We start from the raw sequence: 16,119 nt of genomic DNA, 5'->3' as shown, positions 1-16,119 counted from the left end.
GAGAGGGGGTGAGAACCGGTCGCGTCCATTACACTAAAAGGTAAAGGGGGCGGCAGCAACCCCTCGGTCTCTCTGAAACGTGGGAGAAGCGCGGCGTGCATTGAAACGACGTCACCCGCTATTTTGTTGTTTTTTGGGGGCCTCCCCCCTTCAGTGGTGGAGAGGTGGTACGACCCACGCGAGCTGGGGGGGCGGGGCCAGCAGGGCAGATGAGTTGAGCCCCAGTTGCCAAAGAGCCGGCCTTTTGTCTCGGCCGGCACTGCGCCCTCGGATTGGCGGAGGGCGCTCGGCTTCCCAGCCAATCCGCTGGCGCGGAAGCCGGCCGGCTTGATGGCGATTGGTTGGGAGCCCCAGTTACTAAGCGGGACAAAGGAAAAAAAAAGGCGGGGGGGGCACAACGGGCTCGCAGCGCCCCCCCCCACCCCACTGAGGGGAGTGGAGGCGCCCAAGTGCCTCAGGAGCCCTGAGGAGACAGACCCCCATTTGGGGGAAGGGTCTGCCTCGACAGACCTCGAGTCCCAGGGCTGTCCCTCCCACACCCAGGAGGAGGAAATCTCCCAAATCCTCCCCCCTCACAAAACGGGGGAAAAAAAGTAGCCTTCATTAGAGCAGCCCTGAAAAATGACCCTGTTTCTGCAAACCCCCACCTCATCCCCACTCCCCTGGGGTCGAACAGCTTTGTTTCTTCCCCCCTCCTCCCCCAAAATATACGCCTGATAGCAAGAGGAACTGGTATTTTGGAAAGATGTGGGAGGAGGAAAGATTATCCCCCCCCACAATCAGAAATATTAAAAGATCCGATTAGGATAATGAAGGGCTCGACTTAGCCAGGCACGAGCGTGCCCAAGTCAGTAGGAGCAAAGGTGATCGATCTCTCTTGAAGACGAAATTGTGAAGTGGAAAACGCCGAAACGCATGAGGTTTTGTGACGAGCTTCTAGGAAAGTTTCCTGGCACAATTTTCTAGCAAGATCCAAGGGGAAAAAAACACCAGTTTGAGCCGTACGCCGCCCTGCAGAAACGATGCTGGGTTATAACGTGTAATGAGAAAATCGGCCCGAGCTCTTAAAAAAAGTCAGAGAGAGGTTCGGATTTGACGCCCACGGCGTTCTTGGCAAACTTGTATTGAAACAAAAAGATGCTACCTGTAGAAAGCTTGTAAAAAAATAAAAAGTAAAATAAAGGTTGCCATTTTTCTCTCACTATAATCTTTCCGGACTGCGACTGGCAACAGGAAGGTGGTAATTCAGCTTGACCATTGTTACCATTTAAACGCCGTCCTCCTTTCAAATAAACAGCGCCCGTGACTTTGCAATTTGCGCATACTTTAGGAAAAAGAAAACTAACTTTGTAGCATTAGAGAGAGTCACAGTGCCTGTTTATATAGCCACGTCCATCCCCTGAACCTCCAAGCATTTTGCAAATATCGATGCGCGAGAGCGTAATCCTGCGAGATGCCAAACACCTCGACTTCTGTGAACATAAGGAGAAAAAGGCCTCAAGAAGAAAGAACAAAGATGGCACGGCTGCTTTTAACAATCTTTGAAAGAACTTTTGAACAACAAAGATGGATCATATTTACACTCTACCAAAAGGAGAAATCGTGACCTGTGATCCATTTGAAGGCTGATGGACTAAAACACGGGGATAATAATATTCAGATATTGATTGACTAAACATTCAGAGAGACAGGAACTTGCCCAGTTCAATGACGAGCCTCAAATGAAACTCAGCTTTCAAGTAGAAACAAAGACAACTGCGTTTTCCAGAGACTTCGGAGGACTCCTTGTCTGTCCTTGGCTCTGTAATGCTGCTCGGATTTGCTAGTGAGACATCTAGGAGGCCAGCCACTGTTCAAGAAGTTGCTTAATTTGATTAGGTATCCAGGTTGTAGCCATATTGGTCTAGAGGGAAAGGCAATCAGCACTGTAGGAGAGATGATGTCTTCTATTTGACCAACAAGATGTTTGCAAAAAAAAAGTCTTTAATTGCAAGCTTTTGGGCACAAACACCCTTCATCATATGAACTTTCATGAAATACAAACATTTGATTTCATTTCGTATGAAATATGAACTTTCACTTCTACCCAGGAGAACTTTTATAATCTTTTCTCCAATGCTTGATGAAGGGTGTTTGTGCCCAAAAGCTTGCAATTAAAGACCTTTTTTTGCAAAGATCTTGTTGGTCTAATAAAAGATATCATTGCTACTATTGAGTCCTGATTACTGTCATTCGATGGATCTGGTATCTTTTATTAGACCAACTCAAATAGTTGGAAACATTCTTCTTTGCAAGCTTTTGGGTAGAAATACCCTTCGTCAGGCTGAGGAAGCATCTGCAGTTGGTGTATGGTCTTCCTGGATGGAATGAATTAATTTGATTAGAGTATTTTATTCACATGCTAAAGCATGGAAGAATCAGTTAATTAATATTTTTTTTGTCTCAGAGGAAGGTAGAAGAGCTTAGGGAAATAAGAGAGCTGTGTGCCAGGAGCTGAACAACTGAAAAGCCAACACCCACTTGATGGGGGTGAAGAGCCAGACTCACAAAGAATAGGGAGTTTGCTGATCTCTCTCAAATAACTTCCCCAGCAAGTAATTGAAAGCAAGTGCTGCTCGTTGAGGGAGAGACAGCTGCATAAAAGCATAGGGCCTTCATGCAAATAACTCACTGGATAAAATTAATGTTATATCCCCATCCACAAATTCTGATTAATCTATGATAACCAGATAAGACTCCTTTTCTAACATTTAAATTAAATTTCTGGAGCTAATCCAGCCCTTCTGGTCTAGCTCACCCAAGGAAGAGTGCCCTCTTCTGAAACAGTGCAACTGGACTTCTGGCGAAGCTTAATTTGGTGCAGAAAGGCTGCAAAAGGCTTTCACTTAAGCTTCATGATGGCTAGAAACTGCAAGAGCAATGACATTGGGATTCTGGATTAGGATCTGCGGAGGAAAGGGGAACTGCTGGAAATCCCATCCCTTCTTCAGTCCTCCTGGGTACAGTGGCAGAGCTCTTAGGGCACCTTGCTTTATCTCTGCAGGTGTGGCTGTGAGCTGAATGCCAGACTCACACCAAAAACTGCCCCTCAGTCAATACAGCTGCCTGGTCAAACATGCACCTGGTCAGACTAGGGGAAACTGAAGGTAGCTGGATACAGTACTACCACTTTGCTCCCTTATTTCCATACCCAACAGCACAAGATAGCATCTTAACCGCACCACCCTGATGGGTTGTTCTGCTCATGCAAATATTTGGCTTTGTGTTGACCTCATTTGAGTTGACCCCATTCATTTCACTCTCAAAAGGGTCCAGTTACTTGGGTTTTATGCTGCAGAAGTGGGTTTCATTCCTATTGTTTACAAGCTGGTTGCCTGCAAAGGTTTGAACTTATTGATGTTTTCACTTTAGTTGTTAGCCTTTACTTCTTCCCTTGATGCTTTAATCAAAGAGGTAATTTCATGCAAAAGGAATTTATGCAGTGGTAAACAGTAGAATCAGTCCTTGAGATAAGTTATGAACGAGAAAAGTTTTTGTTCTCCTATCACAACTGTGCTTACAATACATATAATTATTTGGCTCCCAACACCCATGTCTGGGATCTTTCCTCTTGCTTGGCTCCCAACAAGGGTTTTGCACACATGGGGATGCAGGCTACCTCATTCTTCCATCCAGAAGTATGCTTGCCCATGTTTCCCCCTCCACGCACAAAAGATGATATAACTTGATACCAAAGATACAAAATTTTGCATTACAGTCAAAAGACAGGCAGTGTCTTGCACATGCAAGTGCTCCCAGTAGTCAAATATTAGAAAAGCAAGATTCAAATGAGGAAAATAAAAACAAATGCTCTGACTAAAATGGTCAGTGGCTGAGAACCCTGCTTTCCTGGGGTGGCTAAACTTACTTAGGTGAAGTCTTGCTTCATGATTCTATGGCTGGATTGTGGGCTAAGGATGGTCTAAACAGGGACTATGGATTCTTATCCCATTCCCTGGATTAGCTTTTGTCACTCCTTTGTCCCCATGGCTTTATTACTTGTTTGTCTCCCCAGCACTGCTCGCTCTCCTTTCCTTGTCAAGTGGAAGGCAGGGTAGATAGTTGCACCTAACAGACCAACTAAAGCAGACATGTAGAACATAAGCTTTCATGAGCCCAAGCTCATTGCATCTGAGCATCTGCTTGGGCTCATGAAAGCTTATGCTAAACATCTCTGCTTTAGTCGGTCTATAAGGCACAAGTCTATTCTGCCTTCTGCCTGACTTCAGACTAACATGGCAAGTAACCACATCTCTGTTTTGTATTCACATCTCTCTATTTGATAGACCGCTTTGTGCACGTCCTTTCGCAGCACCTGATGAAGTGAGCTTGGGCTCACAAAAGCTTATGCTCTGCGTCTCTGATTCAGTGAGTCTGTCACGTGCAAATCTACCCTGCGTTCTTCGTCGTCCCAGCATGAAGGATTCAAGCAGCCCGTGGTGCTAAGCAAGCTACAGTGACAGCTCTTATAGCTTCAGACAGTCTGAACTGTTTGGTCTGGGCCATTCAAAAAAAAAAAAGAGAGAAATCAGCACAGTGTCTGCTGCTTCTATGATGCATCTCAGGATCCAGTGTCAGCTGCCATAAGCTCTCCTCCCTCCTTTGTCTTGAAGCTGACAATTTGCATTTCAAGGCAAGATTAAACAGTGGAGTCCTGACTGTTGTTGAGTGTTTTGGAAAGAGTCAAATGGATGTGTCCTAGAACATCTCCAACATAGCAAAGCCACTTGTGGGAAACTGCTCACTTTCATAATAATGTGATATCTGCTTCTCTAATGTAGGCTTACAGCTGGGTTTGTATGGTTGTCGAGATGGATTGGGAAAGGGGATTTGCGATACACTACAATTATAAGAGATATTTGGGAAGGCCCATAGGCCTCCTGACATTGCTGTGATCCTAATACTAGGCTCATCCGTACTCAGTGCCTGTCAGAAGGAACTTCAAGACTGCTAACACGTTCATCTACCTGGCAGGAAAGAATCACTCCCTCCACTGCTGCAAGCACTCGGGGAAAGGCCTTACTCCATATTAAACAGCCTGACTAGATGACCCCTTGTCCCTCCAGGCCTGCAAATTTCTGGATTCATAAAATACCAGGGCTACCTGATGCTTCATTTCCTAGATGTTGTTGACCTTTGTGTTCAGTTTGAATCCTTTTATTGTGCCGTAGTGGTTTTTAAAACTAAACACAATCTAAGCCTACTAAATTTAGGCCAAGTTAGCATAACCAAGGTTAAGGGAAGTAGTCTAAAAGGAACTGAGTTGCAAGAGAGAGAACTTTCTTGGAATGGCTGGGATTGTTTTAGGACGCCTAGATCTGGATTAGTGAAGGTTAGTGTATTCCAAGCTGACCACAGTATGAAACGAGAACATGGCCTTTCTGACCATGTTTGTCTTGCTTTGATCAACAAATGTGTTAAGCCTGTCTGAGGAGGGGGATAAGAAAGGGGGCTCAGTGCTCAGAGATGTGTTCCTCCTGCATCTTTGGCTGAGGTTCCCAACTGCAGGTGTCCAAGGACCCAACCCCTCTCCAAACTTGGGCAAGACCCTCCAGGCCCTTCATTAAGAACCAAATCAGGATCCCTAACTCTTAAACTCCTAAGACTGCTTATTTCTGTTAAAGTGATAAATATTGGATTTGCAGAAGTATATCCAGATATATATTCTTGCTGTGCATCACTTGATCAGATTTGCGTTTATTGGCTGGCAATATTCATATTTGGGGATTTAAAAAAAAAAAGTTTACTGTGCACTTGCTCCACTGGAGAATTCGTTTTGCTGAGAACGAGGGCTGTCAGCAGCAACCCTCAGACCCACGGATTCTTTCAGGGGATCAACAATGTGGTCTCAGCTGCACTGAGAAAGATCTGTATTAAGTAGGACAATACTCGTGGTTTAGCTTAAGTGTCTTTGCCTGTTTTTCATTTAGAAGACAGAGACAAAGATATATAGTTTACGATGGGAGCGCTAACTTGTGCATTCTTCCTATAGGTATTACCACATTACATCTGCAGAAATATCAGCAGTTTCCCACAAGCTTAGCAGGGCGTGCCTAGTGTATATTAGCATAGGAACCGCCAGAAATATTCCTGGAAATGTAGGTATGTTCTTATCTTAGTATCGACCATTGCCACAGCAGGCTGGTAGGGGAACTCTGCCATTGGATGTTCCATCTACTTGAGACAGAAAACTCAGATCCTGAGCATATTACAGGTGACCAGATGGCATTTTCCCCCATGATGGGGGATAGTAACCTGAGGGTTATGACTAGATGCCAGTTTAAGCAGCTCCATTTTGCTCTCCTAATTTCCTCTTACACTTCAAGTGAAACCTCAGTGACAGGCTTGCTGTTGATTTTAATGGGGCCAAGATATCATTCTGTGGGTTTTAAACTGTTTATTATAATGCACTATTAAACAGCTGTGGCACTATATCCAGATGTGTCTGCATTTCTACTGAGAGGAGATTCTGGTGAGGAGGCTTGAAGTACTTTGGGACTCAACATTTTATCTCATATACAATGAGTTTGCTTAGACTGATGGAGGCGGTGGGACACCCTGTGCAACAAAGAACCCTGCTCCTGCTCGTTCAATAAGTAGAAAATATCTGATGTATTACTGTCTGTGAAACCTGAATTCTGCTCCCTTGTTTGACCCTGCTGACACAAAGAAGGAGGGGTATATCATCATGTAATTAAAGACGATCAGAATGCATATATACAAGGAGGCAGAATCAAGTTTGCATGGGGAATCATACATAAGGCATTTCCTAATTTTAGAGCAGTTGGCTTTGCAACAAACATTCCTTTAACTTAGGCACTTACATTGAACAACTATGTTTTCATTAAAAGGTAAAAATTCTGTTGTGTGCAGCTGGAATAGCCCACCCATCAGGCACCCTCGTCATGATTTGAACCCTGAATCTGTAGCCCTGTACTGCAGATTTCGACCCCTTCAGCTGTCAGCTAAGAGCTTTATAAGGCTTTTATCTTAGAAAGTAGAGGGGGAGGGGGGCAAGGCACGGTTCCAGCAACATCTGGGGGATTACCAGAAACCAAAACTGAACTCCCAAGCAGCAACCGGGAGGTGGGTGGGTTGTGTTGGGTTGGGCTGGGGTGGGGGGTTAATACTTATGTCTCACATTGTATCCTAGGGTACCAAGTCCCAAGAATGCATGCATGTGTTGCTGTGCTCCCTGCTGCCTTGGTGTTAGCAGGAGGCCGGCTCTTGAGAAAGTTCGTGTTCAGTTATTATTTTGAAAGGCAGCCAACATTTTCCTGAAAAATGCAACAGAAGGGAAATGGCTATTTTCAAACTTTTGCATCTCCGCCAAACCAGAGCAGAATTTCCTGGGAAAACAGAAAAGGTACATCTCTAGCCCCAGGGCTCCATCCCTGCCAAATTTCAGGGGCGTGCTTGCAAATGAATCGAGGTGTTAGACCTCAAAAAAAGGCTTTGCGTGTCAAGCATCCTCAAACGAAGGGTCACGACCAGGTCCCTCTCTCAGAGTAGTAGTGTGATTATGCGAAGCTTAAAAAAAGTCAATTGACTTGGAGGCAGGAGACAGAAATGCCTTCATGTCTAATTGGAAAGTTTGAGATTTGGGAACTTGGTTGAAGACATTACTGGAAAGTTGTGACAGCTATTGTAGCTCAAACTCTGAGCCTAAATTGCAGCTAAACAGGCAGGCTTTGCTTTCGGATGCTTTACAGAAGCATAGCTGAATACACAGCCTTCTTTTAGAGTCCACTGCTTTACCGTAGTCCTGGAGCTGCAGCAGCCCCTGCTACGACTCTTGGCATAGTGGATCATGGGGCAAACCTGGGCCCTACCTTCATTATTCCCACTTCTCCTCCCTCCACAAGCACAGCTCTGTTCAAGCACTGTGGCTGGATTGTGTTACAGCAACATCTTGGGGTCTGTGGAGTGAGTCTCGGAAGTCGCTACTTAGCATATATATGCAGGATATTAACTACCTTAGCACCGACAGACAAAACAGCCAGAAGTCACACAGTTAAATAGGGCAATGCATTAGAGACAAACCAATTGTTAGGGTCCTCGCTCATTCCCCATTTACACTGGCGAAGACAAATTGGCTTAAAAGCAGCTCCAGTTACAGATTGGCCAGATCACACTTCACTTCCCCCTCTTGTGCTCTGCATCACTCATTTCTCCAAATCTTTTATTTATCGGCTCTGAAAATCATGCATAAAATTGAGGGAGACTTGTTAGCAGTTCAGAAAAATTAGAAGAATAAAAGAGTTGAAGGCCTCCCTTTCCCCCACTTCTTGAAATGTAGTGTTATTGAGGAATTTAAAATATTTTCCACTTCCTCTGTTCATTACTTTAATTCATTGGAGCTACTCCTTGCTCATTTCTCCCCCCCAGGAACGCAGGGTAACCACTCCATAAATTCCACAGGTCTGACTGTAAAAAGTAGCTGTATAATTTTATACATAGAGGAAAGAAATAAGCCCAGCACTTTCCTGCAACAAACCTTTGCATATAACAGTCCAAGTTTTAATCAAGATCAGTCAAATAATGAGCGTCAGAAAGAAGAAACACATCGTAGAGTTAAGGCCTAGAGGCCCTGGCTGCATTTCCGGAAGTGGCCATCGAGTGCCAAGTGCCTCAGTTTTTCGTATGCGAATGAAGTTGTTTTTCAACTAAAAAGCAAATATGAAAATACTGGTCACAAACATCACGGGCTTGTCTTCATTGTCAAAAGATTACGTTCCTTCTCTGTCCTGAAGTGCATTGGTTATCCGACTGTGTGATCTGAGTTCACACAAGGGACCGTATTCTTTACTCCTTAGTTGACAGTTAAGTCAACACGTCCCCCCACCCACGGCTGGTCTCACCTATATTTACCCCGTGCTGAGATCTCCACCAGGATTTCCTGGTAGTCTCACTAATGTGCAATTGTTATCTTGCGGTCAGACACCACCTTCTTTTTGCAGTGAAGCTAAGGCACTAGTCTAGGCCTCAGCGGAAATGGGGAAGTGAAATTTACCCCATTTGGGAAGTGCTTTGAGATCTGAGTTCAGGCAACAGTGCCAGTTAAAGCCTGGCCTCTCTCTTGCCTTATTAATACAATCCAAACAAGAATATGCTTCACCCTGATACGTGGGAGACCTGGGGCTGGCTCCCAGTCCTGGCTTCTCCCCTCCCCGCCACCCTAGGAATGCTGTTGAAGCGGTTGTATTATCCCCAGGCCTGGGGGAACAGAGGAGTACCCCGTGCAGTGCCAGACATGTGTTTTCATCCTCAGCTGCAATAATGGTCACACTATGACCCGAGGCATTGGGTGGGGGGTGGAAAACCAGGAAAAAGAGGGCAGTTCTTGGGGGCATGAGAAAAAATTGTCTCATTTCTTATTAATAAGCCAAAAATTCAAATGCAGGCAATTTGCTGGATGCTACTGTTTTCCCGACAATTAGACGCATGCAATTCATACCTTTGAAAATGACCCATTTACCATAATGCATTGTTGCTTAGCTACATGCACTTTCCCTGTAAAAGTTTTCCCAAAGGAAAACATGGTTGTATTTGCTTTGAAGATTGTTTTTTTCCCCTAGCTCCTTTGACTCGTAGTAAGTAGGAGAACAACCTCAAAATATTAAGGGGAAAAAAAAGTCAAGCAACCATAAAAAGCTGGGGCTTGCTATTACAGAACAGCAGCACGCAGGACAGTGATGCCTTCCTTGCAAAGCTGAGGCAATGGAAAGAAAGGTTTCAAGAGAAGACTAACCAGAGACCAGATCTTTGGAAAGTCCATCGCTTGTATTAAAATTACTTTCCTGCAGATTTCCTGACCTAGTGGGGCAAATACTGTTAAACTGCACTGGGTTCCTGTGAAAGAGATTAATTTCCTGCAGGGTAAGTCGGACTTCAGGAGAGCAGGCAGGCATAGGTGGTGAATACGTGACGCTTTTCATGTGCCTATCGCTGTGGCACATGCGACCCACATGTAAAGCACACACATTTCCTTCAGTGAGACCTGCCTGCACAGGGCAGTCCTGTCACCATAGCCGCAAAGCCCAGCATCCTACAATCTTAGGGTATAACCACCTTTCAGGGACTGTAACCTGGGTAGGCATCTCTCAACTAGCTTTAAATTAGCTTGCTTGGTTACACCCAACAGCAAGGATCTCCGAGCAGTTGCCAAACCTGCCTGAGAAGTTGGTTATATATTAGGGTAGGTAGCTGCAGCAGCACAGAGCTCTAAATTGTTGGCTGGCATGGGTATGTTTCTATGACTTCGGGTACAGATGTACCCTTAGTTATCCTGTCCCTCCTCCTGCTTGCCTTACTTGCTGCTGTGGGCAACTGCGAAGAGAAAACTGCCTTCAGAGAAGGCAGGGGTGTTGGTTGTAGCCGTGTTGGCTTAAAGGCGTAGGCAAACAAAGTTCTTTGGGTGATATCTTAAATCTTAGATGGGTGATATCTTACATCTTAACCCTCATCTCTTTTATTAGACCAACTAAAATAGTTGGAAAAAATTCTTCTTTGCAAGCTCTTGGGTACAAACCCCCTTCTTCAGGAGAAGGCAGTTCTTCATGCGGCAAGGTGGCAGTGACCTCAACTACAACCTTTTATCTGCGGCACCACAACACAGAAGAGATGATCCTGGTGCTCTGATGTCAAAAGGGCAGGACGGATGTGGTTACTACTTTGCAAGAGGATGTCTACATGCCTAAAGGGAGGTTTTGCAGCAGCACCATGCACTTTTGATAGTCCAGTGCACTAGGTGGCACGTCAAAGCCTCCTTCAGTGATGCTGAACCCCTCCCTTCCCCACCTGGATGTTGCTGACCCCAACCAGGCTCCTTGCAGGAACAGCAGCAGAAAACGATTGTCTCTTTGGGGCAAGGACTAGCTACGATTCTGTGCTTGCACGGTGCCTGGCACAACGGCGTTCTGGTCCTGATCAGCCTAAAGAGCAGAACATAGCTCCTTCTGGAGGGACTTCTCCCACAATGCAAGACACCAAAACTCAGGCAGTTTCATGGAGTGATGACACCGCAGCCCCGATCACACGATCTTTGCTCCCAGCCTATCCGCCTGCACCCACTGGAGCGTTCAGTATCAAGGCTCTTAAAAAGGACTGTGAAACCCTGAAGGGTTAGCTTTAGTCTTACATTATGCTGACAAAGCATAAAGTGTTTGTCTCAAAAAGAGAGCGAGAGAGACAGGGTAAATAGTGTGATCCTGATTAATGGGCCAGCATACCAGTGTAAGGTTTAATACAACAGCTGCCAGGCCAAAAACCTGTCATAAAATGAAAACCTGTATTGTATCTATGCAAATCACAGTTACTAGGTTAACACATCACCCAGCTCCCAGACACTAAGTGCTCTGTGAAAGCTGCCAACACCTGAAGAAGCAACCTTTATTGGCCTGGTGTTTTGAAACCCTTATCTCGGTTCAACCCAACATATACAATACAACTTTGTTTTGCATAGCATCGTTCAGACAAACTGCCTTTGAAAACGCTTTCGAGAGTTAAATTAGACAGTGACAATCAAATAGCTGAGGGGGGAGAAATCAAGAGATACAGCAAGGGAAATGAGACCGGTGAATGCTAGAATGGTATCCACTAAGCTGCATGCGTGAATCTCCTGGCTCACAATATAATCATTTCAATGCAGCAGTCCCACTGAAACCTACAGAGGATTAAGGCCCATTATCCTCATCCTTATTCTGGCTCCGTCTCTTGCCTGAGTTGGTTCTTTCTTTTGTTCCTGCCCATATTCAAGACAGAGGTTTTGCCACCCTTGCTTGGGCTGCAGGGTCTGAGGAACCCTCCTGAAATCAGTGAGTGAAGACGCTGGTCAGCCTGAACAAAGGTGAGAGTCTGCTTGGAGTCGAGACTCTTCTGGCCATGGGGACCACCTCAAATGGTCCTGGAAGCATTCATGGCAATGAAATCTGGGCACTGTGATCTGAAACAGTGGCCTCTTGGTGGACGGCTGGGTGGAGGGAGAACTGGGAGGCTGGTCTAGATGCCAGGGGATACGCAAGAGAAAGCTGCCACAGCAACAACAGTGAGATTGCTTGACAAGACAGGGAAGAGTGGTACTTCAGTAGCTATGCAGAGGGAGCCCAGGCACAAGGCCTATGCAAGAGGCTGGAACAAGTCCACGAAATGCTGTTTAAACAAGGACATTCATTTGCAGCTGGATCCTAATGTTCACGAGCAGCAAATGTTTATGTCAGAAACCTTATACGAGGCTGAAGGGAAGGCAGTGTTATACTGAGCTGCCAGGCTTTCACAAGAGCACAGCTCCTGAGTCACCCAGACTCAGGATTGCTGCCTGACAACACAACTTGCCTTCTACCGTGAGCCGACGGGGTGAAATCTTGCTTTCAATCCTGCTACTTCCCTTTGCTACTAACCCGCTTGGAGGTCTTTATTTGGGGTTGGGTTTCAGGATGGACATCTACAGCCTCTAAACTGTGAAAAGCTGTGAACCCCCTCTCCCTTCCAAAAGAAGACCTCCCACCCCCAAAAGACAGCAGCTTGTGCTTTACAGAATTAGATTTCTGTAGGCTTCAGAGCACAGAATGAAAGTCTGGGGGGTTTCTGAGACAGGAAAAGTCTGAAGAAACTGGAAAGTGCAGGCAAGAAGCTCTCTCTCCTCTCCCTAATTCTGGGTGCTTTCCAACAGCTAATCCTGCTAAATCCACCTTGCTGGCCCCTCCTTCCCTTAGTACCATAGAGGAAGCATTTTTGTGGTTGATAGATGTTAGCTGGTAACATTTTTACTGTTTTAGGATGATCTTTCCAAATCATCTGACCACAAGAAAGTCAATACATCCAGCAATTGCCAATTTTCACTCAGACTGAACAAGACTTCTCATCACATGATTGCATTTAGAAAAGCACAAAGGGTGATTGAAACCTGTGAACAGGATACACACCGACTAGTCAAAAAGTGATGTCAATACAAATAGGCATCAGGCTTCCAACTTCATGTAACGTGAGACAGAGGTGAAGTGGCCAAGCCAGCAATGATTTGTAGGTCGCTGCGAGGCAAGATAACATGAAGCAGAAGCTCTGCTTTCTTTGCAGCTTTGTAATTCTTTACAGAGCTAACAAGGCCAGATCCAATGGGGAATAATCCTTTTGGTGTGGGTTTAATTCTCGTGCGAACGATGTCAGCAACATTTTTATTATGCCCCTACAGAAGGAGGCTATCGGCACAAGACCCTTATTGCCCTGCTAGAGAAGGCCAAGGCTGCCTTCCAGTGTGAAAGTGGATGGACCTCAATGAGAACCCAGCACAGGATGTGGCTTTCTGATCCTTGGGTTGGTTTTTGGGCCTAGCCTGTGAGTGTTCAAGCTCCTGTCCAGCCTGGTGGATCTGTATCAAGATAGACCCCCTGTTTGCACAGCGGCAACAATTCACTCCTCTGTAGCACCAACTGGCAAAGCATCACTAAGCATGAATGAACCTCCCCCACAACACCCCAGTAATTATTCAAGTTGCTTTAGACAGTCGCATCAAGCTATTAAGTAACTTGAGTAAAGCTGTGACTGCTACCTAGAAAAGCACTTCTTAGTTTTCAGTAGTTGAGTAAATCTCAACCCCACCCGGTACAGTTCTGCCCCATGTGCTCCACTTAGTTGTGTTACAGGCACTGAGGGGAGTGTCAGCTTTGCCCGCCAAGGCTGGGGGAGAACAAGCAAAAGAACGATGAGTGACATGACCCATTCAACATCATACAAGAAGTCCAGACTAGATCCCAGGTTTGACATCTCCCAGTCCAGTGCCTGTCCACTACAGTACCCTGTCATCCTGAGCTCAGGCTGAATCACATTGCTGGACAGGGAAGAAGTTACTCTCATGTCGTATTTGCACTTAACAAGCATGAGCTTAAGTTCCTGGCTACGGCGGGGCTCTGATCACAGTCGCGTTTTTCACACTGGTGCCTTGAATACAGCTCACCAATAAAATATGCGTGACAGGAAAATACACAATCGTCTGCTGGATTAACTTCAGGCAACTCCCAAATTAATCCAGCTAACGATTGTGCTAAAGCCTGTTTTAATGCTGGAGTTGATTTGTCTTGGGGAACTTTGGATCACAGCTCATTCCCCTCTTTTATGCCACTTTCTACAAGGGCTCCTCGGGAAAGGGATGGGCTTGCATGGAAGGCAGAGGGTGGGGTGATGTGGGCTCTCCCTCCGGGCCTTTCTCAGGCTTCTCTGTCTGACCTTGGGGAGGTTCCTTACCTCCTCTGGGCCTCAAAACTGCCTGAGAGGTGGGGATACCACAACATCCATATGCTCTGGGGTATGTTGGGAGTGGGCAGTAATTTGGTGTTGCTAGAAAACAGACATCCCCACTCCTTCCTTTATACGGGAAAGTGAAGATTGTCTCAGAAAACAGAAGTGGAAGGACACTGGCATTACTAAAAACAGCCACTTTCTCCTACTTCCCCACTTCTGATTCTTTGCAAAGAGTCTGTTTATAGCTGAGCACACATGCAGCACTGCAAGGCTCCCCCCTGAAAACCTGAAACACCCTACTAAGACCTGTATAAAAACATCTGCCCCTTCATAAGCAACTGCTGCATCGCAGAGTACTCCCAGGGCTTACAGTCCATACGGGGACCCTCGGGGGAAACAGCTGTACTCTTGTAGGAATGCAGCTATTCCCTTGTTTGCCAATGGGCACATCTGCAATAACCCAATACTAGGTTCAGAGCACAGGGAGATGGGATACCAACATCTGTGCGTCACTGAGGACCATCAGCCTTTCTGGGTAAATATGTACTTACAAGATTGACCAAATGGCAAAAAGGCTCCCAAGATGCTTTTACACTCACATAAATCATGTCCTGCTGGGAGAAGTGGCTTAAGTACATATTGACATAGCCCATAACTGAGGGAGAAGTTAGACTAAGCCAAGTATTTGAGGCTCCTGACAATACCACCCCTAAGCACTTAGATAGTGCTTTACAAAAGGAAGGTATAGTTCATTGTTCAGTTGAAATAAAAGTTGGTAGATGACTTGCCTAAAGCTGCCCAGAAGGCCAGTGGCCTGACAGCAATACCACCCAAGTGTCTCAACTCCCCGGCCAGCGGATTAGCTCCAGACCTCAACAGAGGGATGCTCCTTGTTTTGGGAAAGTATTTTATACCCTTCCCTTCTCCCCTTTCTTGCCAAAGAAGAAAGCATTACATGACAACAAAGTATTACGGCCAGATATTCATCATTTTGGTTGACCCTATATGCTTATGCTCTTCTACTGAGGATCTGAACAGGTCTCAGACCAGCAGTGACAGACTTATAATTCCAGTCAAAAACCCCTCACTGTTAACAACAAGCTAAGAGCATCAGATTGAGCAAAAAGGTAGGAAGTTCCACAGTCAGTGAAGGTTGCATGGCCTGGTTAAACCGCAAACTTTTGGGGACAGAGCATGTTGTCTTATTTTACATTTGTGCAGCCCCTAGTACAAAAGAGGCCCTGATGCAGGACTGGGCTCACAGCCAATACTGTAATAAAGGCAAGATGCAACCTTAAGTCTGCCCTTTTATTATACAGTCCAATCCCAGAATAGATCCCTTACTGCTCAAACACAACATTTCTTACGATATTTGTGTACCTCCTTCAACACACTTATAGTATTTTGTACTTGTATTTTTTTTTAGGTTTTTGCATGCATTCATTCTGCTAACTTTTAATAGCACATGCTGCATTCATAGAATCATAGACAATGAGGGTTGACGGGACCTCAGGAGGTCACATCTAGTCCAACCCCCTGCTCCAAGCAGGACCAGCCCCAACTCCATCATTCCAGCCAAGGCTTTGTCTACCCGGTCTTCAAAACCTCCAAGGATGGAGACTCCCCCACCGCTTTAGGGAACCCATTCTAGTGCTTTCATCACCCTCCTCATGAGAAAGTTTTTCCTAATATCCAACCTCCAACATCTGGGGAGGAACAACTGGCACCATACCTACAGGTTAGGGAACTCCCCTCTTGTCAGCACAGAGGCGGAAAAGGATCTTGGAGTCATCATTGATGCCAAGATGAACATGGGTCGGCAGTGTGGGGACGTGGTCAGGAAGG

General features: G+C 45.6%; 1 protein-coding gene across 1 annotated transcript in view; it reads right to left on the bottom strand.

Annotated features, from left to right (window-relative positions):
* PIK3R3 (phosphoinositide-3-kinase regulatory subunit 3) overlaps positions 1–16,119 on the bottom strand; it is a 147,248-nt gene that overhangs the window by 52,608 nt on the left and 78,521 nt on the right. The gene's annotated exons all lie outside the window — the stretch shown is intronic.

This window comes from Gavialis gangeticus, unplaced genomic scaffold (assembly GCF_001723915.1).
Source record: "Gavialis gangeticus isolate Ggan-Ray unplaced genomic scaffold, GavGan_comp1, whole genome shotgun sequence".
In the NCBI taxonomy this organism is placed as follows: Eukaryota; Metazoa; Chordata; order Crocodylia; family Gavialidae; genus Gavialis; species Gavialis gangeticus.
This window is presented reverse-complemented; position numbering and strand designations above follow the sequence as displayed.